We start from the raw sequence: 23,756 nt of genomic DNA, 5'->3' as shown, positions 1-23,756 counted from the left end.
AATAAAACAAGAGGAAGAGTAACTAGATAGAAAAGTGTGCCTGAGTGTACCCTCAAGCAAGAGAACTCTAACCCAAGGCAGTGTAAGACCATGGTACAGAGGCTATGGCACTACCCAAGACTAGAGAACAATGGTTTGATTTTGGAGTGTCCTTGGTCCCACTGTCAGATGAAAGGATGTCTTCAGGAGGGAAATGGCTGAAAACAAAAAACGATGTATGTATGAAATGATCGTCGAAGGCCTCTACTAAGTAAACAGAAGACAAGAGATGCAGAGTGTACATTCAATTCGATGCATTTCAAAATAATGGTTGTAAAGATAGAGTAAAATATCCTAGTCGTGGATATGTATCATGATGTCTTGAAGTTCGACTAAATTTTAAATCGAGAAAAATTATGTAAATCAGAGACAGAGTTGATAGAGGTCTCTAGATATAGCTCCCGAGAGCAGTGTCCTCATGTTAGAATGGAACGAACTTAGATGACGAATTTTCAATAAATTCCTGTTAAAATTCAGGTCTTAAGATTGGAGAAAATTTTTTGTTCGTCGTAGTTTACGGTGTTTCTCGGAAAAGTGCTAATTAATTTAGTGTTCTCCAAAAAATGATTAACATGGGAACGGTGAAGTTTACCTAAAATAGTGATTGTAAGCAGTTGTTAAAACTGGACCCATGTGACTTAATAATACAGTAGTGCATTTGATATTAGACAAGGAATTTTCATCTCTCCAGTGCAAAATTTTTATAACTTGTTGATAAAGCAGGTTAAGATAATAGGTACAGTTATTGCTAACCATTAAAAGTAATTTAGACAATAATTGAAAGGTCACAGACTAGTGAAAACTGCAGTATGGTGTCTACTGATAATGTAATTTGATTGAACCTAGAAAATGGTATACTCCAGGAAAAGTAAAGATCGTACTTTACTTAAGGGCTTCTCATCTGTTCCCATACAACAGGGGAACCCTACTCTACAAGACCTCTTCATAGTCATTTTATCATGTCTGTTCGAAAGCATTCAACATTTCATACTGCATATCGCTCGTTTATTGTCAAATCCACACTATCAAAGCACTTAGAGAACAAGAAAGTCTTCCGTTGAAACCTTAATATCCTCAGTCTTTCGAATGTCTATTGGGAGTTTATTGTATAGTCTCGAGACCGTATATTTAAAAGTATGGAGCCTACAGTAGACTTATATCTAGGTTCCAATAATTTGAAACCATCTAACTTCTCGTGTCAAGGATTCCACGACATAGGAAAAGGGACACCGAAGAATGTTTGTGGAAGCTACTGTACATAAAAAAAAATAGTGTAACAAAACTCAAACATTACAGTACTGTGTGGGCTCTTAATCATTTGGGCCTAGATATAGAAACCTGGACTGATAATCTTCCTCTAACATCAAAACACGTAAGCGTCTTAAGAAAAGCGTAGATACAGGTAGTACTCTTGAAACAGCCTGTAGGCCTACCAGAAGGAAAAAAATATGCTGGAGTCTGTGTTCTCTCAGGGATAATTTAAAACATCAAGCAAGTGAAGATCTAAAAAAAACAAATGTTATGTTACATCACAGCTAAGAACAGAAAATACTTAGACCTACAAAAACACTTTTTGATAGTAGGAAGTTTGATCACAATTTACATCATACATATACGAAGACACCTTCCCCAATTTTGTGGGGTAGCCAACATCAAACAAATGATAAAAAGGGGACCTTTCCTCTCTAAGTTCCTCCCATCCTGACGAGGGACTCAACCTGAGAATTTTTGATAAGAAGACTTAAGAACTAAGAAGATATGAAATTAGAGATTTGAGATGATGCCACAAGGGAGAGCTTGGCAAATGCACCTACATGTGGACAGATATTACGACCCGCAAAATTCATCGTGGATGCCATCAAAATCTATCAATGGTGAGTGTCCTAATATTACAAATTCTTAATCTAATATCAGCTCCTTAGGAGATTATTTTCAGATTGGACAAACAATGTGTGGGGTTCATTCATTGAATATGTAAATCCTTAATGTTAGCATTGAAATAATGAATTGCAACCCAAATTCAATGTAGAGCACAAGTCCTGAAATTCTAAAAGGAAATATTTCTATTCATAAAAGTCACTTATTGTACGATTGACAATTAATTTAGGTGTAGTGTTCAAAGTACATTTTTGGGGTTTAGTAAATACGCATTGATAAAGTGTTCTGGCCATTATACAAATGAGAGATTTCTTCCTAGCATTTTGGTTTTGGTATTATCATGAAGTGTACAAAATGCAATGAACTCTGGACTTTTTAGTGTTAAACCCACTCACTTTTGAAATTGCAAATTTCCATGAACATTGGACTAACTTGCAGAAGATGCATTATGGTTTTAACATCAAAATCACTCTTGTATTTTCCTATGCCTCACAAAGCCCTGTTATATCTCTTGTTCCTCTTATAGACTTCATAAATCCGTTTCTCATGTATTCTAGAAACCTGATCTAAGCTTTTTAAGTTCACGATATCCATTTGCTTCTTTTTTGAAGTTTCTTGATTTGTCAGTCAGTATTTTTTATTTTTTTTTAATTAGGGTTTTAGAGAATGTTCTTCAGAGACCACAGCATACAAGAAGTCGTATTTGTTTTCTCTACAAATTAAATCATTTAGCAATATTCCCTTACATATACACAAAGTTGTAGAGATGTAAGAAAATATCCAGAGAATTGTAATTTAATAACAAGTCTAATGAACGGAAGTACACAATCGTTATTGTTGTGGTAGCTTATTGGAAACTTCCCTGCCTGTCCGGTAGCTTATTGGAAACTTCCCTGCCTGTCCGGTAGCTTATTGGAAACTTCCCTGCTTGTCAGTCTGTTGGACTGGCGTTCAAGATCCGCTCAAACTCAGTAATTTCTGGTTGTGTACAACCTTACCGGCACTATACTTGTGAGATAGATATGTTGGCTTGCAGGGAGCCTATAGGTCTACCAGTTAAATCATCATCAACCATGGCTGGGCATCCGTGGTCCTAGCTTGGATGGAGAGGGCTCTAACGGTGGTCATGGCTTTAGTTCCTGATCATATGTATATATAGTCATTCTCTATGATATTTTCCAGTCCCTTGCCTCGGCTATTCATGAACGACCTTTAAACACTACAGGAGAGATAGAAATTAAAGTTAACATATTGATTCAATTTGTAGTGAAAACTTAACAGTCAGGACACCAGCAACAAAGTGTACAAATACCGTATATTTCCGCTTATAAGACGACCCTATATTCCAAAATTAAACCATTAAAAGTGGGGGGTCGTCTTATACTACCGTTATAAAAATTACACCTTGAATTCTATGTCTGGTTTATCAGTAGGCTAGCTTATGTTGAGGTGCGATAACCACCGACAAACATGAAATGATTTACATTAATATATAGATGTATAATGAAAGTAATGAAACAATTTTTACCGTATATATTATTGGCATATCTACAAAAAGGGCATAGATAATAAATTCAAGGAATAATTCCTTTTAACCATACGAGCACAGCTGAGAAAATGTAAACATCGAGTATTGGTTGCGTTGTTAGCAACTTTTTCTCTCGCTAACCTTTCAGTAATTTTAATGCTAGTGTTAATTACAACAACATATAGGATATCATATTATTTATTTGTTTAAAAATTATAATTTTTAGCTGTAAATAACAATTTTGGATTACAAACGGTACAATCTTTATTTCTCAAAGAAAATTACGGTGCATTACAGTATTGCATTTAAAACCTAAAAATTTGTAAAACTTTATTTCCAATCAATATTAAACATCAAACCTGCGACATGTATAAATCTAACACCACTAAAACTCCTTACAGTTATCACTGTCTGTTTCGAAAAGCTGTTTGAACATATTACGAGATTTATCATATACGCCATCGTAAGGATTCCCGTCCGGTTCTGGTGAGTCGACTTTGGCTTCGTCGTCGCATTCGTACAATAAATCGTCTTCACTGCCATCCATGGCATTTGAGATCCCATATTTTTAAAATTATTTTATGACACTTTCCACCTTGACATTATTATATGCTTTTATAACAAACTCGCAAAGAACATCAAAGAACACAAAAGAAGAAGAAGAAAGAGGAGGAACGGGCATTTCGTACGTGAGCAGCTGATGAGTGTAAACAAAAATATGCAGGCTAGGTGACGCGTGTTCTAGGAAAACAATAAAGAATTTGTTTTGTTATTTCATTTATTTTTAATTTATAAGGATACAGTAAGTAATATATTTCATAAATTATTTCATAAAATATCTGGTGTTGCAAAGGCTAGCCTAGGCTATACACAGATCATGGTTTTATGATTGAGCAGTCGTCTTATACTACCGATATAAGATAAATTCATAAAAATTTGCTCAAATTTTGTACCTCGTCTTATATGAAGGTCGCCTTATACGCGGAAATATACGGTAATTGCCCTTTATTTAAAAACAAACATAAATGTATTAAATATTCATTACGATCCTAAATAACGACTTGAAATACATTAATCCTCACTGTATCCCATCTTCAAAGTGATGAGTGGAGTGTACAATGAAGGTAAATCACTCTCATGTACATAAATTACTCCCCAATGCAACAAGGGGATTAAAACTTTCAAAGGAATCCCCAAAGCTGGAGTCCTTTTGTGGAGGATTAATTTTATCTGATTTGCTTTAGTTTTGCCAAATAGAGAGAAAGAGAGAGATATATATACCGAGCGGGTGCAGGTATGTATGTGTGTTTGTGTGTGTTTTGTCTGCGGTGTGCCCCGCCGAACAAGTGGTAGTTTGTAGCGATTGTTTGTAGTGGGAAAGACTGTTGGTATAATTGAGGTTGTTTGTTTACATTTTTAGCTAGGTTAGGGCTGTAATGAATGTCTTGGGCGAAAGTATTTTCTATTTAACTGTTGCAGGAGTTGGTTGTATGTTTTTTGTTCATCGACCAGCCAGCTTGGAAGTGATTTTTTTGTATTAGCGTAAGTAATGTTTTCATTTATATTTGTTAGGCGCGATCATGAATGAGAGAAAGTTGATTATTTATCTTTGATTATAGTGCGATAGTTTAGTTAGCTAGGAGTGTTCGTAAGCGTTTTTTTTTTTATTGCAGGCCGTAATTCCTTCTTTGGAGAGATTTTTTTTTTGTGGATTGATAGTTGCTGACCTGGCCTGTATTAGATTGTATTAAGACTACAGTGAACCCTCGTTTATCGCGGTAGATAGGTTCCAGAACCGGCCGCGATAGGTGAAAATCCGCGAAGTAGTGACACCATATTTACCTATTTATTTAACATGTATATTCAGACTTTTAAAACCTTCCCTTGTACGTAGTACTGTTAACAAACTACCCTTTAATGTACAGAACACTTAATGCATGTACTACAGTACCCTAAACTAAAACAGGCACAAATATTAAAGGCGATTTTATATCATGCGTTTCCTAAACACGCCAAAAAGCACGATAAAAAATGGCAACCAATGTTTTGTTTACGTTTATCTCTGATCATAATGAAGAAACAAACATTTACTGTACACATCTGTGTATAGGTTAGTTTTTGCATCGATTATATTGATTATTCAGTACAGTATGTTGATTTTGTTATTACCAATATGTATATATATATGGGTTATGAAAAAAATCCGCGAAGTGGTAAATCCGCGATGGTCGAACCGCGAAGTAGCGAGGGTTCACTGTACTCCTTTAGACTCCTTGGAGTTTAATTTTGGCCTTGAAGGCGTGGCTTGCCAGCCGTATAGATATGAATACCTTGCTGATGACGAACTGGACCGTACAATGAATGTAGGATTAGACTGCGGATCCTGTATATAGAATTTTGAGCGTTGATGACCCGGCTGTAAATAGATTTTTCCCTTGGTGATGATGATGATGATGATGACGACCACCGCATAAGATTGCACAGTCGAATTGACTGTACGATACTGTTGGCCAGTGGCATTAGGCTACAAGGACTGTTGCCAGTGTGAATTAAGAGTTTTCTCTTATTTTGGCATTGTTTTACCTTTTTTGCTGGGTTACAGAGTATGATTGGTGTTTCAGTGTTAAGTAATTTATTTTAGTCTTAATTGTGCTTTTGGTACTGTGTGTGGACTGACGGTGTTGGGTATATTAAAAGGAAATTGTTTTCCGATTATTGGCGAGTTCTCGATACCCTCACGCACCGATATATACAGTGAGAGGATGATCATGAACGGGTGAAGGTGGTAAGTAAGAAAAAGGGTAAGAAGGGAATTGCTAAAGATAGGACTTTGAGTGTAGAATTAGATTCATTGTATTCAAATGAGGAAGAAGGCAACAAGAAGGGAGTAGCCAGTGAAGATATTAGTGAGAATGAAGTAGAGGAAGTTTGTAAGACTGTTTATGAGAGAGGTACCTAGGTGTGAAAGGTTTAATGAACATAGCAGTAGGGATGTATATGACTTATTTAGGGAATATGAAAGGTTTTGTCAGGCTAAGTATGGGGATAGTAAGAGATTTTGGGCTAGGGAGTTGGGAGAATTTTTGTCAGGATATTTGTTGACGATGTATGGGGTGATAATGAGTGTAGGATATGTTGAGTATGAAAGTGTAAAGAAGAGAATAATTGAACAGGTAAAACGTATGAAGGGTAGTGTTAGGTATAAGCGTAAAAATTATTTTGATGAAGCATGAATGAATGGGTGAATCAATCTCGATGTATGTATGTCGGTTTGAAACTTTAGCCAGAGAGAAGTATGGGGACGAAAGAATAAATGAAAATAAGGAACTAATGAAGAAGTTTTTGGGTACAGTACTAGAGAGTGTGTGTGAGTTTATTAATTTGAAACGGAAGGAGAAAATGAGGTGGACTAAAGAGAGATTGACTTGGGATGATATTTTAGAGATAGTATAGAGGATTACGAGTTGGATAGGTGTATGAAAGAAAGTAAATCTGTGAGTGTAAGAACTGGATTGGAGGAAAGTGTGCCAGAATTTGGTAGTTTTAGAGATGCTGTTATGAGAGGGCCAATGAGGGTAGCTGAGAGTGTAGTAGATAGAAATGTTAGGGCGAGTAATGTAGGAATACCCATGCCGAGAAATGAAGGGTTTAGACAGGAAAATCAAGTTTGGAGAGATAGAAGTGCTAGTCCGCAGCAAGTTAGGTTAGGTAGTGGTATCCGTGAAGAGAAGTGTTATAGGTGTGGGAAGGTAGGACATAAAAAGAACGAGTGTAGATGGGCATTAGGAGCATGTTTCGGGTGTGGAGAGACAAGGCATCGTATTAGCGACTGTAAGAAAGAGAAAGTGGTTAAGTGTTATCGGTATGGTACGACTGGGGATGTAGGAGTAATTGTACAAATGTGATTTGCGGTAATTGTGGTAAGGATGTTCATTATGCGAGGATTTGCCAGGAGCAGCGTGCTAAGTGTACTGAATGTGGGGTGAATGGGCATGTAGCAATGGTTTGTAGGAAGAAGGGATTAAGTCAGCCATGATGTTCGGGAAACTAATTAATCAGAGGGTTCAGCTGGGTGAGTCCTCGTGTGTATGGGGAGTGAATGTAATGTATGTTCGTGAGGGTTTATTGCATGAAGATGTGATGGGGGAATGATCACATGATTGCATGAGTGGGAAAATGATTTTTAATGGTGTAGAGTTGGTTGGTTTGATTGATACTGGGTGTGGTGTCAATTTAATGTTTAGGAATGCATATGATAAGGTAAAAGAGGTTTGTGAATTTAAGGGATGTAAGGGTGAAGTAAAATGCATTGGTAATTTGCGTATGCCTGTGCAAGGCAAGTTGCGGGAAAATGTTATGATTGGGGCTGATGATGGAGGATAATGATTTTTACGTGGTTGAGGGAGCGAATGAGAAATATGACGTACTGCTTGGGTATAAATTTCTGAAAAAATGTGGTATGATTTTACATCCAAGTGTGAATATGATAGAAATAAAGGGTAAGGGTAATATTTGTGAGGAATTTTATTTAAAAGAAGACGTCAGAGTGAGTACGAAGGTGTGGAGGGGAGTGCCGTTGATAGCAAAGGAAAGTGTAAAGTTATCAGGTAAGAAAGGTGAGGTTATTAGCATAAGAGTTGCCTGGCCGAGTAGTCTGGGAATTTCCAATAGTGACAAATATGAATTTGTAGTGGAAGGTATAGAAGCAGGTAATTTGGTGAAAACGAGCGCGTACATATATGATTGTTTTATAAATATGCAGGAACCTCAGGGTATGTAAGTTTGTTGTCGAGTGATAGGAGGAAGAGAGTACGTGGTATACGTGAGGGCGATTGCATGTGATGTATGTATACACTGATCGATGTAGAGGATGAAAGATATGTTAAGGCGAGACAGGTAATGGCTGGTAAGGTAAAGAACGATGACGATTGGGATTACGATACGTTGAAAGAAAGAATCAAGTTAGATGAGAGTATAAGTGAGGTCGAAAGGGAACGATTGTTTAAGGTGTTATGGGATAAGCGGAGAGTTATGAGTCTCGGTGACGATGATTGTGGGGGGGTCAGACCTGCCAGAATTCAAAATAGTTCTCAGTGATGATACCCCCATATATCAGCGTCCCAGGCATTTTTCTCTGCCTATTGCCAAGGAGATAGAGGAGCAGTGTCAGGAATTAGAGTGTTTGGGTATAATAGAAAGGAGTGAGAGTGCCTGGAATAGCCCTATTGTCCCTGTACGAAAGCCTGATGGAAATTTACGCATGTGTATTGATTATAGGAAGGTAAATGAAGTGACTGTTAAAGAACGTTTTCCAATGAATGTGGTGTCTGATTGTGTTTATAAGATGCATAGAATGAAAGTTTACTAAATTAGATTTGGTGCGAGGCTATTACCAGATGCCTCTGGCAGAGGGGAGCAGGCCCATTACAGAATTTTTGAGTAGTAATTGTCACCATCAGTTTAGAAGATTAAGTTTTGGCCTTGCTAATGCGCCTGCTGCCTTCCAAAGGGCGATGAATGTTGTTTTGGCTGGGTTCGATCGACAGAAGGTGACTGTTTTTATAGATGATATTCTGATTGTGAGCGAGACTGTTGAGGAACATATGCAGAGTGTGTGAATGCAAGGGTTGGTAGGACAATAGAGGCCTTGAGTGAATTTGATTTTAGCTTAGAATATGTACTGGGAAATAAAAATGTGATAGCAGACGCGATGTCGAGGATGCATGGGAGGATGGAAGATAAAGAGAGTAATCAGAATTCTGAAAGGTTGCCTGAAGGTTTAATGGCGCTCGAACAGGGACTAGCCAGATAGTATTACATTGAATCCCTCTTTGGTTCCGGCCCCATTTTGCCTTATACATATACACCGAATAGTCTGGCCTATTCTTTATAAATTCCTCTTTTGTCATACACCTGACAATGTTAAGATAAACGAAAAATTCTTCACTCAATGGGTTAACTACTGCACCATAATTGTTCAGTGGCTACTGCCCACTTGTTAAGGATAAAAGAGACACTTTAGCTATGGTAAGTAGCTCATTTAGGAGGAGGACACTCCAAAATCAAACCATTATTCTCTAATCTTTGGTAGTGCCATAGTCTCTGTACCATGGTCTTTCACTGTTTTGGTTTAGAGTTCTCATGTTTGAGGGTACACTTGTCCATACACTTCTATTTGTTTACTTATTTCCTTTCCTCACTGAGGTGTTTTCCCAGTTGGAGTTCTTGGTTTATATCCTCCTACTTTTCCATTAGATTAGCGAGTAAGTTCTAGACGAATTAGTTGCCCAGGTGTCAGCACGAAGAAACTCGCTGAGGGCTGGGATGTCCGTGAAGATCATATCTCCGGCGTATACATGTCAAAGGAAATACTATAAAGTCCAAGGAGACATCCCCACCCCCTTGCCACTTGACCTGGTGGTGTCTGCTCTAGCGCATGGTGTACCAGCAAATTAATTGTCCTCCCAATCTATTGTCTTTGCAGTCTCTGATGCTTAGAATGTGAAGTGCGTTGCTATGGCGACCTTTGAGGCAGTTTCCTGGGTGGATGGACCACTGGTCGGGCACTGTTGGTTTCCTCGCCAACAGAGAAGAGCTCACACACCCTAACAAGCATGATACTTTAAAGAACATTGTCCTCATCGGAGATATGGCATTGGAGTTCCTCGCTCATCAAGGTGCCAACCAGTAACTAACTGGCTCCTAAACTGATTTGATGCTGTGGCCTCCAAATTCCAGAGACAGATTGCATGCATGGAGTGTTACAACTAAGAAACACTTCCATCAAAGGTCACTCCATGTTCTCAACAGAATTTGTTTAGACAGTGGCCAAAAAGTGGAGGAGACTCCCTTCTCCGCCATGCTGTGTCGTTTAGGTAGCCACAGGTCTTGCCCACCTCCGGCCAACAAAAATTGTCACCTATAGCAAAACAAGCGTATAAGGGGATGTCGAAAGACGATTCTCGCTCTGTACAGTCCACCTCCAGACAGGGAACACAGCAGCAGGTGCCCATTTCAAATAGACAGTGCCGAGGGCGCGGTCAACGAAGAGGAAAAAGGTGAGGACGCAGGCACCTGGGCGTGGCCAATCCTCCCACAGTAGCACAGGTGAGGTGATGCCTACAGTTCAGAAGTTGGAGGTGGTTACATCATGAAGCTGAATGACGGGCGGTGGATGTATCGCTCTTCAGATAACATGTACCGTTCATCAGCTCTCCCCCTACTCTGATTCCTCCATTGACGATGTTATTTTCCTTTCGTCAGGGGTCAACGAAGGACCTCTCCCTTCGGTGGAAGTTCAGACCATAGTAAATAAGGGCTCTTTCCAGGAGGTCATCAATGGGTCTCCAGGCTTCTTCAGTTGACTCTTTCGTGTCAAAAAGGCATCTGGAGGCTGAAGACCTCTTGAGAGTTAAATGAGTTTGTTGTGTAAACTCGATTCAAAATGGGGACAGCAGTCATGGTCAGACAGATAATCAGATCATTAAACTTTATGGTGACAATAGACCTGAAGGATATGTACTTCCAGATCCTAGAACAGCCCACCTCAAGGAAATACCTCTGGTTCGTCATAGCGAACAAGGTGTATCAGTTCAGGGTGCCATGTTTTGTTCTTTCAGTGGCACCACAAGTTTTCACCCGACTGTTCACTCTGGTATTGGCCTTGGCTCATGCCAACAGAATCGGTCTATTACGTTATCTAAACGATTGGTTCTCTTGCCCAGACAAAGACTTATATATATAGGGAGGGTAATAAAGATTGACTGTAAATTAAGAGAAGTCAGTTCTCTTTCCCAGACACAGACTGATATATATAGGAAGGGAAATGAAGATTGACTCTGTAAATCAAGAGAAGTCAGTTCTCTTGCCCAGACAAAGACTTGATATATCTAGGAAGGGAAATAAACATGATCCTCAGGAGAGTTATCTCATCACAGGATCGTCTGACTTTCCTGAGGAAGGTGCCCCTCTCTCCCCTTCAACAACCTCAGCTGCTGGCACATCGGTGGCAGAGCCTCCTTGCATCCTTGAAATGCCTCATTACGAAAGGACATCTCCGGATGTGTTCCATTCAGTGGCAACTGAAGAACTACTAGTCTCAAGGCAGTTACTCTCCCGGGAAACAGGTTCCGATAGGGGAAGAGCAGAAGAGAAACGTGGAGTGGTGGTTAGGCAAGACCAGTCTCCTAAAGAATTCAGCTCTCCTCTCACCCTCTCCAGAACTAGACGGTTCATGGATGCATTTAAGGAAAGGTGGAGAGCATTCCTCTTGCAACATTTGTTGTTAGGACAGTAGTGAGACAAAGATTGTTGGTGCCACATCATGTTACAGCTCAAGGCAGCCCTGTTGGTCTTGCAACACTTTTGACCTTTCATGACTGGTGACTTAATGGTGTTGATGAGTGATAACACCACAGTGGTGGCTTACAGAAACAAATGAGGAGGTACTGTTTCACTGCAGCTCTGCCAGTTAGCAGTGGAAATTTTGGAATGGGCAGGGGATATAGCTATCACCTTGTCGGCCCACTTCATTCCAAGCAAAATGAACATTCTAGCGGACAAGTTGATCAAAAGGATGCAAATAGTTTGATCCAAGTGGTCTTTGCATCCTCAGGTAGCGAACGAGATGATGACTATGTAAGGTTCATCAACATTAGACTTAGCCGGGGTTTGGGGTAGGGGGGCGGGCGGTGCTTCCCAGCTGCTAACTGGTAAATACTGATCAGTTCTTTACATCTTGTTATGAATTTTAACAGCCATGTACTACAGCTTCTTGGTTATCTCTCTAATATAAAGGACTCAGGTTTGTACAGTTAGAAAAAATACAAATTACTTTCAAAGTTGTCAATTATTTCTTACTTTTTGATAAGAAAGAAATGACAAATTTGAAAGTAATTATAATAGTACAGAAAGTCCTCAACCTAAAAACTTAGTAGGTTCCAAGTTGAATTATATGTAAGTTGAATTTTGTAAAATTTTGGCCTGGGGTAGACTTCGCCTATTTCACATGCCTATAATTTTTTGCGGAAAAGTCAACAAAGTCCTGTTTCATATGGCAAATACCGCCTTTCTTACTGCAATAAATTATATATTGTTTTATTTCAGTACTTCATTATGAGTTTTTGACTCGATATCTGAATTTCAGTTAGATTTGTCTTCTTATATCCCAATGTTTATAAATTGAGGACCTGTATCTACCTTGTAATCCCAATTTTATTATGATTATATTAAGTTTCTGCAAAAGAGGAGGGTTGCAATTTGAGTTAGTTACAGTTAGCATTCCTGGTAAACCTCGCTCTGAGGAGGTGGCCGTTTTCTCAACATTACTGAGAGGAGAGTGTGTGTGTGTGTGTGTAGCCCTGCCGACCACTCATGCCACCAATCCCTACACTATTCGTTGGTTACTTGACTACAGTGAGGGAATGACACGGTGCACTTTCTCAGAGTGTGGTGTGCCAAGATTTCCTATATCCAACTATACCTACATTGAAATGCCATTGATCACAAAATAATACTAAGAGCGTCTGTCCTTTCTTGTGAACCTTGTAGTACAGTAATAGGAGCTAGATTTTTGATGTTTGAAGCCTGGTCAACCCCATTGTTCTGATTTTAGAATCTTTTTAAGCCGATGGATTTTAGATTATAATGACTCGAATTTCTTTTTCATTCCAGAAAATTATTGCCTTTTTTCCAAGACAAATCTTGAAGTTCTAATGTGATGAAAGTTCCTAAGGAAGATGCTTTGTTAATTCTTAAGGAGATGATCCATGCTCAGCACTGATAAGGTAGGTTTTCATTAACCCTTTTACCCCCAGGGTATTTGGAAATTTCCAACCCTTAACCCCCAAGGGGTTATTTTTTTCCCAGCACATTTTGCAGTATATTTTTTTTAAATTGCTCTAACAGTCTTAATTTTGGTCATAGAGAGGTCAGGTTGGTCTCATTCTCTTGGAAAATGCCTGAATTTTCTCAAAAAAATATAAAAAAAATATGAAAAACAAATTTTTATAGCATTTTTTTTGCAAGGACGTACCGGTACGTCCTTGGGGGTAAAGGGATGGCTTTTGTGAAACGTACCAGTACGTCCTTTGGGGGTAAAAGGGTTAATAACTGTTAAAGATAATTCGTTAAGGAAAGTGTTTTAGTTAGGTAATTACATTTCAATTAAAAGGAGTCATAAGTACAGGCATCGAAATGAAATATTGCATATTAATGAGGTCTTGAAATCCAATGTGAAATGTAAGGTTGTCAGTTATTATTGCCAGTAGTTTGTCAAATATTCTAGAAATTTGTGTATTCATGTGTGTAGAGTAACTTGTAATTGCACGAATAGAATGACTTAGGGAAGTAGAATTTATTAATATTCATAACATTGATGTGCATGTGCATGAGTGTTGTAATTCAAGGGGTATTAGTTTGTTGAGTGTGGTGGGAAAAGTGTATGGTAGAGTACTGATTAATAGGATTAATGATAAAACAGAGAATGTAATCTTAGAAGTACAGGGTGGTTTTAGAAGAGGTAGGGGTTTTATGAATCAGATTTTTACAGTTAGGCAGATATGCGAGAAATATTTAGCAAAAGGTAAGGAGGTGTATGTTGCGTTTATGGATCTGGTAAAGCATGTGTTAGGATAGGAAATGAAGTGAGCGATTGGTTTCCGGTAAGAGTGGGGCTGAGACAGGGATGTGTGATGTCGCCGTGGTTGTTTAACTTGTATGTTGATGGAGTGGTGAAAGAAGTGAATGCTCGAGTACTTGGACGAGGATTGAAACTGGTAGAATAGAGTGACCATGAATGGGAGGTAAATCAGTTGTTGTTAGCGGATGATACTGTACTGGTTGCAGATGCTGAAGAGAAGCTTGGCCGATTAGTGACAGAGTTTGGAAGGGTGTGTGAGAGAAGGAAGCTGAGAGTTAATGTGAGTAAGAGTAAGGTTATGAGATGTACGAGAAGGAAGGGGGGTGGGAGGTTGAATGTCATGTTGGATGGAGAGTTACTTGAGGAGGTGGATCAGTTTAAGTACTTGGGGTCTGTTGCAGCAAATGGTGGAGTGGAAGCAGATGTATGTCAGAGAGTGAATGAAGGATGCAAAGTGTTGGGGTCAGTTGAGGGAGTAGTAAAAAGTAGAGGGTTGGTTATGAATGTAAAGAGAGTTCTGTATGAGAAGGTGATTGTACCAACTGTGATGCATGGCTCGGGGAATGAAAGCGACGGAGAGACAGAAATTGAATGTGTTTGAGATGAAATGTCTAAGGAGTATGGCTGGTGTATCTCGAGTAGATAGGGTTAGGAACGAAGTAGTGAGGGTGAGAATGGGTGTAAGAAATGAGTTAGCAGCTAGAGTGGATATGAATGTGTTGAGGTGGTTTGCCCATGTTGAGAGGATGGAAAATTGCTGTGTAAGAAATGAGTTAGCAGCTAGAGTGGATATGAATGTGTTGAGGTGGTTTGGCCATGTTGAGAGGATGGAAAATTGCTGTCTGCTAAAGGAGGTGATGAATGCAAGAGTTGATGGGAGAAGTACAAGAGGAAGGCCAAGGTTTTGGGTGGATGGATGGAGTGAAGGAAGCTCTGGGTGATAGGAGGATAGATGTGAGAGAGGCAAGAGAGCGTGCTAGAAATAGGAATGAATGGCGAGCGATTGTGACGCAGTTCCGGTAGGCTCTGCTGCTTCCTCCAGTGCCTTGGAAGACTGCGGAGGTAGCAGCAGTAGGGGATTCAGCTTTATGAAGCTTCATCTGTCGTGGATAATGGGGGAGAGTGGGCTGTGGCACCCCTAACAGTACCAGCCGAACTTGGTTGAGTCCCTTGTCTGGCTCGGAGGGACGTAGAGAGGAGAGGTCCCCTTTTTTGTTTCATTTGTTTGATGTCGGCTACCCCCCAAAATTGGGGGAAGGGCCGTGGTATATGTATGTATGATAACATTGAAGTAGAGATAAATACAATAACCAGGAAATGGGAAATCCTTAGTCTTTGTAAGACCATCCTTATGATATTTTACTAATAAGTCTGGGTTCATTAATGTATTATATAAAGTCTGATATTCAACAAGTACAGAGATAAAGTAAGTGAGGGTAGTAAGCAGCTTGTTATCTGAAAATGACATCTAATTTGGGGAGTATTATCATCATTATTACTAGCCACGCTACAACCCTAGTTGGAAAAGCATGATGCTATAAGCCCAATGGCTCCAACTGGAAAAAATAGCTCAGTGAGGAAAGGAAACTAAGGAAATAAACTACATGAGAAGAAATAACAATCAAATTAAAATATTTCAAGATCATTAACAATATTAAATTAGATCCATCATTTGTAAACTATAAAAACTTCATAAAAACAAAAGAAACAAGATGGAATAGTGTGTAGCATGCCTGAGTGTACACTCAAGCAAGAGAACTCTAATTTAGGTCTGGGATAATATATTACTAAATGTGAGAATTTTTTAAATATTCCGATAAAATTCATAACCAGGTTCATGCAATAATAATAATAATAATAATAATAATAATGATAATAATAACTTGATCACAGAGACTAGTATATCATGTTTTTATGATAATGTAATACTAAAAAAACTAACCTTCGAATTGCAAATTTTGCATCATTCTCCAGTTCAACATTTTTTATAACATTAAAAACTATATATAAATAACTTAAGAAAATCATTCTTTATTAATCACTGCAGACATAAAAAATCAAAACCTTTTACCTCTTTATACGAGGATCCTAATCATATGCTTGAGGTCTGGTTAGTGGTTATGGCTACTTATCTTTGTCATAATACCTGGTAATACATGACACAATTAACTTGTTTCTTTACTCCACAGAGAATCGTTTGAGGAAAAAAACTGCAGTGGAAAAAGTGGTGATAAGAAAATTACAATTTATATCTCAAGATCCCAAGAAAATTACAATTTATATCTCAAGATCCCAAGAAAATTACAATTTATATCTCAAGATCCCAAGAAAATTACAATTTATACCTCAAGATCCCAAGAAAATTACAATTTATATCTCAAGATCCCAAGAAAATTCGGAAGATTCCGCATAAATGAAGATTGCATCAAGATAAAAATCGAACATTGTCTCTAGCAAATTTTTTTTTTTCTAAAATGTCTGTCCAAATGTGCATTTTAGGCTATAATACGGAATCCTCCTGTGTTATTGCTAGCAGGATTACTATAGAATTAAGATTTAAGCAGCTTTCTAGTATTAGTTTATTAGAGCCATAAATTATGGGATAAAATAGTTCATTAAGCTTCAATAGACTTGATAAACATAACATCTAGTATCAGCCAGTCTTAAGAACTGTATCAAGATAATTTTATCCAAACTAGTCTGCTAGATATCAGGTATATTGGCCATTTGAAGATACATAACCATTTGAAAGTGATATGTGGAATTAGGTAATATATTTCATTCAGTGTTAGTTTTAAGCTGTCAAAAATCAAAAGCTATCTGATGTAGATTCAATGTATATGCAATTATCACTAGCAAATTATTTAGACCAGTAAGGTAACTTACATAATTGACGGTAACTTTTGTGCAGTTCACGTACATAATAATACGTTTTGTAATAGTTACGGAGAATAGTTTTAATTTTTTGCAAAAATTTCTTTGCGAAGGTTAGGGATAATAGTGTGACAGAACCAGTCAGGCCAAAGTTAAGTTGCCTAGCTAAGTATTGGCAAAATGAATGATAATTGCAAATAGTTTTACGTTTTCATATAGTTGAACTGGATTTGAAATGATAGGTATTTTTAGTTAGGGCATTCACGGCAAATAATCAGTTATGGCAACGCTTTGAATAATTTTGAGCTGCTTCATTTGTAATGGGCCTTGTCAAAATTCAGTTTGATACAAGCGACACATCAGACTGTAAATCTTAGTTACAATCCCTGTTGGGAAACATTCAAGAGATTTTAGGGACAAGTGGATAAATTTGCCATAATTTTCAAGCATAAGATAGTTTATGTAGGTTAGTTTTAAGTTTGCCATGAAAATTTTGCATCTTGCTTAAACTTTGTGTACTGTTGAGAATAGTATAAAAAGCATTATTATCATGGCTTCTCGTCATATTTCAAGACACTGTGGGCGCGTGGATGTATGTTCCAGACTAAAAATGTTTCTTTAAGTAAGTTTGGTAAATTTGGGTATAAAAGGTACGAACCCTTGAGCTACCTTGACTGAAATGGTCAACTGACAAAGGCACATTTGGTAAGCAGGGTATAAATTAGGAAATCCTCTTAATAGTGCATATTTAAAGGGTGTTTGGTATGTTGATAATCATAGTGAAAACTCAAAGATTTTACCCTTACAATTGAGTTTCAGTACTGTGTGTGGATTACCTAGGCACAAATTGAGTGTGCTGCTGCATAATAGCAGTATTTTACCACTGTTTAATTGAAGTTGCTATTAGATAGATGCCTTAAATTGTAGAGGATATCACACAGGAATTAATAAGCAACTAGATTTAAAATGCTTATTTTAGTGTAATTCATTTTTGACGATAGTTTTAACTACTCAGTTTAGCAACTAATTCAAAATCAGAGAAAGTTTGAGGAATTTTAAAAGTAGAAGACTATGTCTTGGATATCTACAAAAATAGATAAGTATGTTCTAGTTAATATTACATTGATACATTTTGCTTTTTAAGAATCTTAGAAGCTTATTATTATTTTTTTTTTTTTTTTTTTGCAAAAGTATTATATATTTTACAGGCTTTTGTTTTAAAAATAAAACTCATTACTTTTACACTTGCCAAACTAATTAAGTAATTGGTTTTTAATGATCTTCAATATCTCATGAAGTAGGTAATCTAAGTAGCCATTTGAATGGCAGAGGCAGGGGACTGTGTGTGTGTGTGATCAGCGCCCAATACCAGTCTCTACCCAAGCTAGGAATAGGGAGGCCAGGCTATGGCTGCTGATGACTCGGCAGGTAGATCTATATGCTCCCTCAAATACCCTTCCTTAGCTCACAAGGATGGTGAGCTTGCAAACACTACAAGAGACTATCAAGCTTAAGCTGGTCTAGAACCCCAGTCCAATAGATCGTCAGGCAGGGACATTTTTGATAGGCTACCAGTAGTGATATTTCAAGTATCTATCCGAAGTAATACCAAATATGATGCATTTCATTTTAGGGATAAAATCATCTCTTGCAGTGTTTTGGAGTTAGGTTTTAACGGCTTGGGAAATTACCTTTTGTTATTTCTCATTTATAGGGAGCGTAAATTCTAGTTTCCAACGCCACAGTGTCTTGATATATGGAGGTTTTTTTTTTTAGGTTAAGGTATATATATATACATATTTTTTCTGTGAATATTAATGTGCTTCACATAATTCCCATCAAACCTAATCAAGCTTCTTCTTATTGAGTTAAAAACTTTTTAATTCAATTAATGGGAATATTTTGTAATACCATATATTGATTTTTTTGTACAAGGACTTCTGAATTTCAACTCAAGTTCTCATCAGATAATTTTATAAGCTTTTGAGTTTGTTTTGCTCAGTTCTCATCAAATCTCCAGATCTAGGGGGATTATATCTAGCATTTCCATAGTGGGAATATGTCTAGCGTTTTCATAGTGGGCATAATGTATGTCTAGTGTTTCTATAGTGGGAATAATGTATATCTAATGTTTTCATACTGGGATTAGTTATGTCTAGTGTTTCTATAGTGGGATTATATTTAGTGTTTCCATAGTGGGATTATATTTAGTGTTTCCATAGTGGGATTATATCTAGTGTTTCCATAATGGGATTATATCTATTGTTTCCATAATGGGATTAAATCTAGTGTTTCTATAATGGGATTATGTCTAGTGTTTCCATAAGGGGATTATATATAGTGTTTCCATAGAGGAATTATATTTAGTGTTTCCATAGGTATGTCATAAAGTGGGACCCTGCAATCAAGGAATGAGATATTTGAAGTAGATACTAATGATCTTTTTCTGTCTTGCTAGCTATAGAACAAATGAGAGACTATTCTAGATATTCAGTATTAGATAGATTTTCTTTTCCTCCTGTGCAAGTCTACATGCTATTCATAGGCATAATATTTCATAGAAAGATTCTCTTTACACTATACATGCTCCTAAGTAACATCGCACATTTGATCCTTAGATTTGAGGCTTTTAGAGATTTCATACTCTCAACATTCTGATCTTAACTTTGAAGAACAAGGGTGTTATTACACTGTTTTTTCAAAAGAATAAGGAAATTTTATTTTTATTTTTATATTTTGATTAGTTTTAAGTTTTATGTTGGGATTTCGTTTAAGAGTCCTTTTATCTTTTGTTATTTTCAAGGAGCTTGCTTGGAGAGTTGGGACAAACTGAGAACTTGAGCAATTAATTTCCTTAAAAACTATGACTATGTCATTGAAAGCACTATTTATTATTGACCTTTACTTCCGGATCATAGTTGAAGCACAGAAGTTCACATATATAAAATGTGTAGTTAGAAAAACTCCGAAAGATTGTAGTAGTTAGAAAAACTCCGAAAGATTTCCAAAATAAAGAGAGCTCCTTGGAGTCAGCATTGCAATGACCCAAGGGAGTGTTCTCGGCAGGGAGTAACCAGCCAGTTATCAGCTTCGAAGCAGATTCAAAGACCCGTTTTCTAAGCTGACAGCTGATTCCTGAGATGGGAAAAGTTCCTCTCTTCCCTTGTGCTCTTCCAGGTGTATACCCATTTTTTCTGTGACTGTTGAGGACTGTTTAGTCCCTTTCAAATATAAGAGAAAACTGCTATGAACAGAAGTTCAAGGGGGATGGTAAGGTTATTTCTGAGACGAGCCATCTGCTTACTTTCTCTCTCAATAATGTCTTGATATTTTGTATGTTGGCCAATATTTGTCTACATGTAATTGTTTTTTGAAACATTCCGTAAAAATTTATAGAGTTTATTTCGATTGATATTTGTAGCAACGTTGAAGAGTAATTGTCATTTAAATTTCCAAGTAAAATTCCTCTGTGAGTAAATCAGGAGGAACTCTGCTGGGTTCAAACTTCTGTCGACATTCTACTTTCACTTTTTCTTAGGATTTTATACAGGTTGTCTTGTTAAGGAAATTATTGTTGTTTACAAAAACCTCATAGAATATTCGGATTTTTCTATTTATTTTTGAGAAAAGTTGTCATTTCGTTGAATATTTTTCGTCTTAGTGTTATTTAATGTTAAAAACGATTTTTTCTTGATCAGAGCTTTAAATTTTTTTTATGAATTTGATTGACTGTATCACATGCTGATTTTTACTGCAGTTTACATGACTGTATTTTACAAAATTATTGTGTTCAAGTGTTTATATATTTTCATGTCCTTCCAGATGTCTTAAAAATGTAGAAATAAGTAACGTTAGATAAAAAGAAAAGTTATTCCTTTGGTCTAAGATAAAGCAATACTTCTGAATACATGTTGAACACATGCTGCTGTTTCAAAAGGTGGTACCAGCTTGAGGCTTAAATAGCTTTTCGTCTGAGACTGTGCATCATTCAATTGTAATTGACATAAAATGGGATAAATATCCTGATGGGCACTTTTAGAGGTCTGTGTGAGAAACCTACGAAATTCATAACTTTGTCAGAAATTAGACAAACACAGGTTTGTAGTTGATAGAAACAAATCATCCAAGTCTTGCAAAGAATTGTCTATTAGCATTTTATAGACTTTAGAAAGTCATTCCTTTACAAAATACCTTGTAATAAGTCTTAGTCGTGGTTTTGATGGCTTTGTAAGTTGTTATCCTTCTCCGAATACAAAGGCTTAATTGGATGTCTTGAAGCTAACCTGATTTCATGTTACTTTTCTAAAGGTTGAAGTAATATGGAAAAGTCTTCATTGTTGATAGATAGTAGACTCTATGGTTAATATTGCTAAAACTTTAAGGATAATAGATCAGTCCTTCGTACGAGTGAATGATAAAAATTTGTGATTTTATTGTTCTTGCAAAGTATTAGTAAATTTTGGTGCTCAGGAAATCTTGATAATGTGTAGCTTGTGATATAAGGTAAATTCTGATGATTTTTCAAGAAGCATTGATTTCTGTTGGTACTGAATTTTTAAATGATTTGTTCTTGGTGGTCTAGTTTTGGATCGTAAAAAATCTTGCTCATGACGGTAGAGTATAGATTTCTGAAATAACAGATCATGATAGTGTTTTCTTGTCTAATCGAATCTATAACAGGGCATTGCAACTAATGTCGACATTCTATGTTAGTCAGTAGAGTATGAACGAAGACCTACAGATAGAGTACGTGGTGGTACTGTATTGCTCCCGCAGTCAGTGCTCATTGCTACGGCTCACCAGGCCAGTCCTGAGCTTGTTGCGTACCTTGCCATGTTTTGAACACTTACAAGAGGATTTTAGTTTAATGGCTGTGCATGGTGCTGCTGATCTTTAAAAGTAAGATGTGCTACACAGCTCTGCACCAGGGCAGTGAATCTGTTGTTAATATCGATTCTCCATACCAAGAGTTCCAGGTTATTTGGTGGAATTTTTCATTTTTCTAAGGATGACTGCTTGGTATTTGTATTTCTCATAGCTGGCTGATTTTCAATATTCCATTTTAAGATTTTTTTCTGGCATAATTTTTAGCCATACTGATCATGTTACCAAAACAGTGTATTTAGCTTTTGGTAAGCATGGCTTCTATGCTTGCACATTCTTTGTACTCCAGAATTTCTTGTGTGTGGTACCTGATCCGTCCATGTGAGGCCTGTAATTTTACTTTCATCAATCTGGAAATGTAAGTGTACCATTTACTTCAGATGGCATCAATTTAGTCCAGGTCTCTGCACCATAGAGGAGAATATGAATACATAGTGCTTTACACACATGTATTTTAGTGGTCAGTCATATATACTTGTTGTAGACCTATTAAAGACCTGTTTATAGTCTCCAGAACATCATCATTAGTCTCTGTAGTATATGAAATGATAACCCCCAAGGTATTTGTCAAATGGCACCTTATGCAGTTATGTATCATTAATAGTGAAGAATAGCAAATAATCTAATTCAATTCATTGTACTAAGACTTCTGTCAAGTGCCTGGTATATTTGTCTCTATGTGGTGTTTGATTTCCTGTGAGATGTGTGCCTAATTGGAGGCAGCATCAGCACATTGTTGGTCAATCATCTAGTGGTTATAATGTTATAGGTTTCTCTATGGCTGTGGAATTACCTGTTTTTATTTGGCCGCCATCTTTTTTTTCCTGTAGTAAATTCGATAAACAGATTAAATTGAACGGGCCAGAACATTACCCCGTTTTAGTCCTATTTCCAAGGAACAATAAGAATTTCAAGCAGTCAATACAGACTTTAGTTTCCATGCTGGAATGAAATAGCTCGTGTGTTTCGAAAAATTTGTTAGAAACTGCATGTTTTGCAAGTATCTTCCATGGGAACTTATGGGCACTTTATCAAAGTCCCTGTTAAGGTCAACCAGGGCAAGGCATCAACCTGTATTTTTCTATCAACAATTCTCCTTTATTTGAGTCCGCGAGAATCATGTCGATGGTCCCTCTTTCTTTCCTATACCAACACTTTGGTAGCAGAGATTCAAATATATGTTTAGCAAAGCACAAGAACTAACTAATATTTTATCAGCTGCAGATAGAAGGAAAATACCTTGGCTGTTGTTGCAGGAGCTTTTCTGCTTTATTCGTATGTATAAGAATTGTGTTGTCCATCTAGGATTTAACTATTTCCTCTTCTCTAAAGGGTACAAATAATCTTGTACAGCTGTTTTAAGAATGTAGCCCCCCTTAAAAACTTTGGAAATTCTGTAATGACCATATTTTTTGCCATATTTAATATTTTTTATTGCACTCGGACCCTTGTGCAATTCTGGTAGCTTTTTGAGGTCTTGAATGAGAGATAGGTTGGGCATAGTATCAAAACCACACTCACTGACAGTGCTTGTTGGTTCAGTATAGTATTAAAATTCTCAGCCCAGTTCTTTGTTATGCCATCAGTTGTTGGTTACTATAGTAATTGTGTGTTTCTTAGGTTGTGTAGAACACAAGCCACCCGTTGAGATACTACCGCTAGAGAGTTATGGGGTCCTTTGACTTGCTAGGCAGTACTACATTGGATCCTTCTCTCTAGTTACAGTTCACTTTCCCTTTGCCAACGCATACACTGAATAGTCTGGCCTATTCTTTACAAATTCTCATCTGTCGTCAAACACATGACAACACTGAGATTACCAAACAATTCTTCTTCACCCAAGGAATTAATGACTGCACTGTAATTGTTTTGTGCTTATTTTCTTCTTGGTAAGGGTAGAAGAGAGACTAGCTA

The 23,756-nt window shown here is 37.2% G+C and overlaps 1 long non-coding RNA gene across 1 annotated transcript; it reads left to right on the top strand.

Moving 5' to 3' along the window:
- The first annotated feature begins 134 nt into the window (after window positions 1-134).
- On the top strand, window positions 135-16,438 carry LOC137635455 (uncharacterized). The gene is made up of 3 exons (XR_011042681.1): window positions 135-1,913; window positions 13,118-13,230; window positions 16,274-16,438. It is a non-coding gene; the product is annotated as an uncharacterized lncRNA (long non-coding RNA).
- The last annotated feature ends 7,318 nt before the right edge of the window (window positions 16,439-23,756 follow it).

The sequence above is a fragment of the Palaemon carinicauda genome, unplaced genomic scaffold (genome assembly GCF_036898095.1).
Source record: "Palaemon carinicauda isolate YSFRI2023 unplaced genomic scaffold, ASM3689809v2 scaffold127, whole genome shotgun sequence".
Lineage (NCBI taxonomy): Eukaryota > Metazoa > Arthropoda > Malacostraca > Decapoda > Palaemonidae > Palaemon > Palaemon carinicauda.
This window is presented reverse-complemented; position numbering and strand designations above follow the sequence as displayed.